Genomic DNA, 9,587 nt, shown 5'->3' with positions numbered 1-9,587 from the left:
TCATTCGAACTCTGACTCTGACTAATTTGCAGAGAATGCATTTGTTTTATTTTTGTGCCTTCAGGGAGACACCTAATAGATATGTAAATACATTTAGACACAGGAATATGGAACGGGAAATTAGTTACCAAAACACAACGATATATTTCATGTGTATGTTATACATATGTATATGTAATAAATGTGGACTTCAGGAACAGGTTCGAATCTGTATCCGTGTTGATGATTCAATGATTCTGGGAGTCTCATTTTCAGGTGGTGGCACTTTTCCTGATCTGAGTCATCTTCGAATTTGAGGGCTTGACAATGGGGACGCTATTTGTCCACAGCACCAATCAGCACTTACGGATGAGCGGGGTATTCAGTAGTTCGTAGCAAAGCGGATGTAAATGCTCGACATTGTCGCTGCTGAATGCGTCTACCTCGTGCCTCTTGTGCCTGCGATTCACGGAATTGTGACATGCTCACACGCACATTTTCGTTACCCTGTTGGATGCGTTCGTCTGTTCTTTCTGCTCTACTATTGCGTATGTTTCTTGCTTTATTCGTTCGACGACCCAATGATCAAAATCGGTATGCAGACCTTTCATGGATACACACAAATATATTATAAAAACATACCTTGTTATGTTTACATTTTGTATAATATATTTGAACAATAGTTTACCAAGAATACTAAAATCCCAATGGAAAGAGTTGCAACGTTGTGAACCTCGGCAAGGGCCGCGGCTCTACCATTATGCGCGGTACTCGGTCGATACATATGTGAGCTTATTATGAGCACTTATAGGCGACAAACACGACGGACGGACCGACAGACGGCCTCCAATTATTGGGTGTAATGAATCAGACGTTCCTTCGATGGTCCGAGATATAGAAGTTTATCCGTATCACGACATAAGCTTTCCATCTACATACATATCTATTGAAATGGCAACCATCTGTATCTGTATAATTTATCCATCATCTATCAATCGCATTGCTAACCATTGGAATTCCTTATCTGTATATTTTGCAGGACTTAAAACAGAAGCTAAAACGTTGCAGCAGGCAACCAGGCCGCCGCCGCCGCCCTTTCAATGTCCACAATTTAAATGGTGAGTGCGAAAATGGAGTGTGAAATGCATTTACTACCGAGAGAGAGAGAGAGAGAGAGAGGGAGAGCAGAGGCCTCACATCAGGCAAACAGAACTAAATTGCTTTCCTGCTCAGCGGCATATATACGTAGGAGATACCCTATAGAATGGCGAGTGATGCTGATGGGGGGCTGGATTGGGTCCCCACCCAAAGCCAAAGCCTTTACCTTTTTAAACCGAAATGAATGTCTATAAAACGGGCCGCCCGCTGAGTGCAGGAGCAGGAGTGCTGGAGGAGGGGCAGTAAAATGCAAATAGATGCCGCATCCTACACTGTCTACGAAAAAATGTATCTCATGCTGACTGGCTGCAACGTCATCGGCAGCACAGAACAGCAGAGACATCAATGGGAATACCATTGGGGAGGGCGGGGGGTATTGCTGGAAACGATGGCACATGCCACACGGCAGTTGACCAGCGGCCATGGAATGTGCGGCACAACCTCATCATCATTGCCATCGTCATCGTCATCGTCAGCGCTGTGGGGGCCTCATCTTTTGCCTCATTGTGAAAGCAACGGAAGGGGAATTATTGTATTTTCACCATTTAACAAGCAAATGACAACGCCCCTCCTCTTTGGGAAGCCTCTCGTCACGTGCGGCGAGAGGAGATGACACTTTAAAAGGGAGAAGAGTCTGATTTGGGCTTGTGCAAAGGATCAAATATAAGTCACAGCAAGGAGTCTGTCTGCCACAGCAAGGAGCTGTCTTATTTCTTGCTGATTGAGTGAATTCAAGAAGAAGACAATCAAACGAAGAAGCAATGTTCGGGGTCACCATTTACCTTCCACAGGAAGGTTTGGGGTCACCACACGACGCAGCCGTGATCGTGGTCACCGAAACGAGACTCTTTCAGCAATAGATAATCGGAGATCGGGGACCGGGGCTACTGTTGTATGGAAAAGTAATCCAAGGGTATAATATCGGGGTCACCATTATGAAAATATGAATTAAAAGTGGATGGAAGAATGAATGGAGAATCGAGGACACCATATTCCCCTTCAAGAGAACTATTTCATTCCATTTGAAGTCACTGTTTCTTCGCAGCGTCTGGACCCCCCGTTCATACCCAATCTCTTGGTTATTGGCTCCTTGGCCCCTTGGGCCAGAGCCATAACATTGACCAAATATTGCCACAAGTTGCCTGACGTCGCCCCATCGTTACATCGCTACATCCCTGCATCGCCGGCTGCCTCTCATTCTTCCTTGTGTCTTTTGTGATGAAAGCAAGCTGTACAATTATTTGCACAACTAATAATTCACTTTAGTGTCTCGTTCAGAGGCAAATATTGAAGGAGCATACGATACAAAGAGCGAGGGAGCTGCGAGCACAGAAACAGACATTTGCAGTTGTCATTAACAAGGGGTTTGTCGATAGATAGATAGATAGATAGAATCGAAGATAGACCCGAAGAAACAAAAAAAGGGGTAAGCAGGGGATCGCATGCCTTGCTGTCATGCCTCAATGCTCGCGGTGGCCTCTGTCCCTCGCAAAATGTCAACAGAATGTCTGTCTGTCTAAGTAGCTTACGTTTTAGGTTTATTTTAGCGTAACTTTAATGCTTTTCGTACTTCTAATTTGGCCAACAATTCAGACGACTGCGGAGCGTGGCCTTGAGAGCCTGAGGCTATGGGGCTATGGGGCTATGGGGCTAAGGGGTCTCTAGCGATTGATTCCCACAATGACTCGAGCAAAACGACCGGCCTTTGTTTGCGAGCTAATTGCTGCTGCTTGAATCGAAGGTACGAGCATTCGTATCTGTAGTTGGAGTATTACGCCGGATGAAGATAGATAGATAGATCTGCGAAATATACTTGAAATGACAGCCAAAACCAAGTCCAAAGTCTCGTTCTTTTCGGGGGAGACTGAACTTGACATTGGAGGGGCATGGGACCACACTCTTCGCTGCTGTCACTGTCACTGTCACTGTCACTGCCGCTGCTGTGGCGCGTCGCTTCCTAATTACTTCAATATCTGGAGCTTCAACTCTCGACTTCAACCGAAAGTTGTAGCAACGTCGCGTCGTTGGCGTCATTCACCTTCAAAATCATGTCGCGCCGCGTAGCGTCGCGTCTTGCCGTTTATTGAAGCGGAAAAACCAGTAATTAAATGTCTCTCTTTCTTTTCACTTTGTTCCCCTCCGAAAATCAGACAATTTTGCACGCGTCGTCGACTCCGCAGCACCAGAGTCGTCTCTGGCGTCTATGTCGTCTCTGTCGTCTCTGTCGTCTCTGTCGTCTCTGTCGTCTCTGTCGTCTCTCTGTCACACAGTCACAGACATTCGACCAATTTGTAATTGAAACTTTCATTTTCATTTACATTTACATTTTCTTTGGCCCCTTGATTCGTGGAAATACAGAGAAACAGAGACAGAGATACAAATAGCGGGAGAGCGAAGGAGAAAGAGAAAAAAAGACCTGACTTTGCCACAGCGATGTTGCAACATGAATGGAGGTAAGACCATGCCACTCCGCCACTCCACTCCATCTTTTCATTTTGATATGTTTTATTGACACGATGAAAATCTGCGGCATTAGATGTAAATTTTCAAAGCGGCAATCATGTTGCAATTGTTGCAACAAAAGAGGCGACACAGCGAGCGAGCGGGGCAGAGACGAGTGCGTTTCCGTCACGAAACTGTAGAAAAATGTACGTGGAAATTGATGTGGAAGTCCCCCCCCCCCCCCCCCCCCCCCCCCCCCCCCCTCGCCCGTCAAACGATGGCACTTTGGATGGACTTGGATGTCGACTGTGGATTACATGCGATTTATGGCTCAATTCCAGGATATGTAGAGGCTTATCTTCGATTGATGGTTTATTCAGGAATAAAATCCTATGATAAGGAACCGCTAAAGTAAACCGAGCCCCAAAAGATACAATCAATCTGCTTTGCGTTTGGCTGTGAAAAATAACGTCATATTTGCATATACCTATCCGAAAAGCATACAAGACACGAGCCAAAGATACAATTCAACGTTTTCTTTGAGGCACAAGCAGGTGAAATGCTTGGCTATCCAAATATCCCCTACAAGATGCCTCTGAAACCTTTGCATTTCCCTCGAGGATTCATTTCTCCTGCAATAAATCATGAAATCTTAAGATAAAGTCCCTCGTATCTGTATCGGGCAATGTCCAAAGTAGCAACGTTTTCTTCGAGGAATTATCTTCGAATGCAGCCAGGATTAAAGGATTCCAAGATCAGGACTTCCGGACTGGTTTCCGCCCCCACCTAAGACTCTAATTGAAAGGACTTTTCATTTCCAATTCAATGTGTGCTTAAAAGTATCTCAAAGATACACACAAAATGGCTAGAATATTCGCTGGAAATGTGATTGCATGACACACTCTTTTGTGCTACTGTTCAGTTCCGTTCCGTTCCGTTCGGTTCCGTTCTGTTCCCACGCATGGGATTCCCATATCGAATCAGTCATTCGGTTGCATGTTGCTAAGGTTCTTTTGCGATGCCACATGCCCCACCCACTGCTCCTTTTCTCTGTGCTTAAGTGAGTTAAACAAATTGGTTTGAAACCCGATGACAGCTCCGTCACATTTGCTTCCGCTGCACTCGCTGTCGCCCGTTGGCGCCCCAGACGGAGGTGCAACCTGTGTGTGGCGTCGCGGCGTGGAGGGGTGTCTAATTAATGACATGCGATCCTAATGAATGGCAGCTCCTCCGCCTCTGCTCCTCTTCAGCGCTGGCTTTCGTCTCCCTCTGTCGGCTGCAACCTGAGCGAATCAATGGCTTGGCTTAAACAAATGATGAAATACGATATTTGTCCTCGTCGAAAGGTACCGTTCTTTATACCCTTACCTCTGGAGGGGAATGTGCGCACTTGCCAGCGCTTCGAGAGGGTTCTCTTCGTGGAGGAGCACGCCCACTGATGGGCGGAAAATCATGGCGTTTCGTTGTATCTTTTCGCTGGAAATATCATTATTTCAAAAGTTGTGCCTCGACAAAAACGTTGCTTAGCCTTGCCAAAGGGCATCAGAGACGGATGCCTCGATAAAGGCGTTTTTTCGGAACATTGTGCCTAGAGAAAAACGCTTCGTTCTATGTAGTTTTACTGCCTCGTGAGAGCAGTGGATCTTCGACACTTGGGAAACCCTTGGAACTTGTTCCTTGTGTTGCAAGGGAAACCCGAGACGCCTTCGCCGCTAACGGTGGTTGCAAGTGCCACAAAGTGCAACAAAGGAGAGAGAGAGAAAAACAGGTGCGAGAGTTGCTTGTGGGCTTTCGTGGGTGCGGATGGGGAGGGAGGCACACGATAAATTACGCATACGCCGCATAAGCCAACGAACGAATGAACGAATGAACGAATGAACGAACGACAGCCACAGCTACAGCGACAGAAGCAGCAAAAAAAAAGATTGCCTGTAAATGAACAAAAAATAATTAAAAATGCATTTTTCATTAAGGCATTAAAATGCAAACACGACAGAGAGGGAAGGAGATGGAGAGATAGTGAGAGAGACGGACAGAGGGACGGAGCGACAGAGCGAGAGCGGTGGAAACGGCCATTCATTTATTTCATTTATCGCACGGATTGCCCCCGTGGACTGCGGCCCGCCACTTCATTGATTACAATGCCAGAGTCGACTGTCGTTGGATGTCGTGATGTCGGCTGTTGGATGCCTAGAGATGGCCCCCAGGAACCAGCAGCAGCAGCAGCAGGAGTAGCAGTCGTGACTCCCAAAGGATCAGCCTCAGCCATGAACATGTGTAGGGCGGAATTTTCTTAAGAAATAAAGGAATATCGTCAGTGAGAGCCACCTATATTCCGTTCACTCTCCTTACTGGAGTAGCATTTTTACAGCAAAGAGAATGCATTGCTCCTTGCCGCCAACAGGACCCCAAGTCCCTACCCCTAAATTATAGTATTTACTTCTGTGAAAAGGGCCAGGAATTAGGATATTCCCAAATGAAGGAGGAGGCTGCCTGGAAAGCCAAATTTTGATTGGAAAGCCTTGTTTTGAGCGAAATAATTATCCAAATAAAGATGATTTCTACAGGGAAGAAAATACAATATAAAAGGTGTTACCAATCCATCGATGGATGGATGGATATAAACCATAATCATCAGAATATTGCTTATATCAATAATCGCATTTTTAATCATTTTTTTGTTCACTGAATGCCAGAATCAAGGTCTTTCCTTATTCCCTTCGCCTTGAATGATGCCCAATAGCTTAGAGGCATGAGCTTTCTGTCTATCGTACGCACTCCTAGGGTTCTACCTCTGGCGTGAGTGAATCTATCGTGAGTGACGGCGTGAGTCCCATCTCTATGCCGATGGAGGACTCTGCGCCGCTCTGGTAGGTGGCGTTTATGTCATTTTGAAATTATCATTAATGCTCGGTCGTTGCTTTTGCTCTGGATCTGGCTCTGGCTCTGGCTCTGGGATGGCCACAAGGGTCTGCAGGGGCACAGATATGACCACTTCATTTCGCAAACAAACAGCACCGACAGCGGCGGCAGAAGCGGCAGCGAGAACTGTTTGCTCTGAGGCTTTGGGGCAGCGGCAGAGGCAGGGGCAGAGGCAGCGGCAGCGGCAGCGGTGTATAAGAGGCTTGTGGCGTGGCGCGTGACGGTCATTGAAACAATGCGCGGAAAAACGCGTGTAATTAAAACAATAAAACGACTGTAGAGGCGGTGGGCAGGGGGCATGGGCAGGGGTAAACAGCAGCGACAAACAACAGGAAAAATGTTCAGTTAAGTTTTAATTTTCACAAGTGTGAAAAATACTATTGAAAAGGCCAGCCAAAAGGCCGCACAACGCGCTCGCGTTTGCAAAAGCCAGTGCTCTCACTCGCCAACGAGCCACTTCCGCCGGACAGACGGACGGACAGACGGACGGACGGACTCGTGAAAAATGAAATGCGAATGTAAAAAAGAATTTCCAGGCCGCGGCGAGTCTGGCTTTTTGTTCTCGAAACGAAACGAAACGAAACGCAGCGAATTGAGTCGAAGGAATGGAAGAGCAAACGAAGGGATTGCCACCATTAGGGGGGCCCCGAAACCCCCGAAGAATATCCAAAAATGTATGATCGAGTGGAGTCCGAGATGAAAATTGTTTTGCAATCGTTTGCCATTCCCTTTTTGCCCTCCGCAGCGCGGAGATCGTGTGGCATGTGCCCAAAATGTATTGTATCTTTGATTTTGCCACCAAAAAGTGAATGTCTCTTGTGGCATTTTCCTCTCTTTGGTTGTTGTTGGGTCGATGACTCGGGCGATTGTTTCTATAGCGAAAACGAAAGCGAAAATTGCGACCCAAAAACAAAGATTTTTCGGCATTTTTTGTGGCAAGTCACTCGCAGTCGTCGTGCCACTGCGATCCGCTTATGCAATGCACTCTTTTGTGGGCCCCTCCACTCCACTCCCCCCCTCTGATCGAATGCCTGAATTGTACATAAATGTGTCACATAAGGGGCTTACATCGGAGTAGTTGTGGAATCGGAAGTGGAAATAAGTTTCCATCGCGGCAAAAGAGGAGAGGCTAATGTTGTGGGTATACCCTGGAATCGAGAGGCTATGATGAGCGGGAACACCAGTCGCTTCGTGGGACTATGTCTTTGCAGATCCACTGAGGTGTTCTTCTGCTATACGGCCTCCATGGAGAACCTTCCTTTGAAACCATTTCTATTCCCCACCTTTCAGACCCGTTGGTCTTTCTTCAGGGTTCCGACTTTGGAGAGTAAGTATTACGGCCTTTGAAGGAAGGGAAGGCCCTTAGTGTGTCCAAAAGTCGCACCACGTCTGCCTCGGTGCACATCTAACGTTTCGAGGGTCTCTCCTCTCCTCTTCTGTCCTCTCCTATCCGTTGTGTGTGTTTTTTTTAAGGTTGTGCGCTGTCAAAGTGCTGGCGAGTGAAGTAATCAGAGTAAACAGTCGAAACAGTCGAGTAAATAAATAAACTGATGAGCGGAGAGCAAACGAAATGAATCGAAACGAGAGACCCAGAAGAAATGCCAATCATGCGCGCTAATAACAGAAACAGAAACAGACACAGAAACGGCAACAAAAAGATGTGGAAAGATGAGGAAGAAGAGCCCCATCGGATGATGATGGGGCAAGATGGTATATGAAAGATGGTAGATGATGGGGCAGGGGAAGGGGGGCATCAGAGCAGCAGCAGCAGCAGCAGAAATCAATTTAATGCAGTGCAATCAAAAGGGGATTGACGATTGAAGTGGCAGCAAAGTTGAAAGTGCGCTTGCAACGGCAAATACGAGTATCTCCAAGCTAAAGTTGTGCCACAGATTAGTTGCATAAATCAGAGGCACACACACAGCTACTGACATAACTCTTGGCTTGGGCAATCCACGACCACAGTGAGCACTGCTGTGTGAGGAATAGATGGGTTCTTTGATGGGGGGGTGACATTTTCTAGCCACAAAGCCACGAAGAAAGTTAGGGGATATCTATCGAAATTTGTGTGAAAATGGATGTCCAATAGAGCCCTTATACCTTGTGGCCCTGCGAAATAATGGGAGTAGGAAAAGATTTAGTGAGCGAAGATTCTTGTGGGGACAAAAAGTCATCATTTCTGTGTATCTTTTGAGGCATTGGATGATCAAGAACCAATGATTCTCAAAGCCATTTCGATTCCCCGCTTTGCATGCCTTTGCATGCCTTTGCATGTCTGTCTTCGGTCTTTGGGGAGTATTGTCTTGTTTAGTCTTGTTTTTGGGGCTTTGGCTGCTTTGGCTGCTTTGTCATTTTTGCGGTGGGTCAACAACACATTCTCCCTGGCGTCGATGGGAAAGTGACGGTCGAAGAGAGCGGATGGCCGGACCACAGGGCAGAGGTGTGCGAAAAGCTGTCATAAATTTGCATAAGCGCCTCATTATAGTGTGCCATTATACCCACCTGCCGCATAAATGTTGTGTATACTCGTAGCTGCGTGTATCCCCCTTTTTGACTATTGGCCATCATCCAACACCTTCACTTTCCGCGCTTTTCGTGTGTGTGTGTTTTGCTTTCATCATTTGTTTTGTTCGCGGCATAAAAACTGAACAAATACACGAGATATTTGATAGACAAACATTGTCTGTGCATAATTCTGTGGGCTATATCCGGTGGGTCAAACGATGGGAATGGGAATCTCTCCTGGCCGCTGGCCGCTGGCCGCTGGCCGCTGGCACTGGCGCTGCCCTCCCCCTTTCCTCCTCTCATATGCAATCAAAACATAAATCATTGACAAGCATTCGGCTTGGGGCGTGTCCCCAGTCCCCAGTCCCCAGTCCCAAGGCTGTGACACTGCCCCGCCATTCAACGATTCGGCATTCGATTCGAACATTCAATTCGTTTGTCAGTGACTTTTGTGCGTGTGCCTCCCCGTCGCCGGCGTCTAATTGCGAGTCAATTAACAAAATACTAAACAAGACGATAGGAAAAAGATACGACCGCAAAGGCGAAGGGATACGAAGCACTCGATACCCTCTACGGTGGCA

This window comes from Drosophila pseudoobscura, chromosome X (genome assembly GCF_009870125.1).
Source record: "Drosophila pseudoobscura strain MV-25-SWS-2005 chromosome X, UCI_Dpse_MV25, whole genome shotgun sequence".
Lineage (NCBI taxonomy): Eukaryota > Metazoa > Arthropoda > Insecta > Diptera > Drosophilidae > Drosophila > Drosophila pseudoobscura.
Note: the sequence above shows the minus strand (reverse complement) of the source record.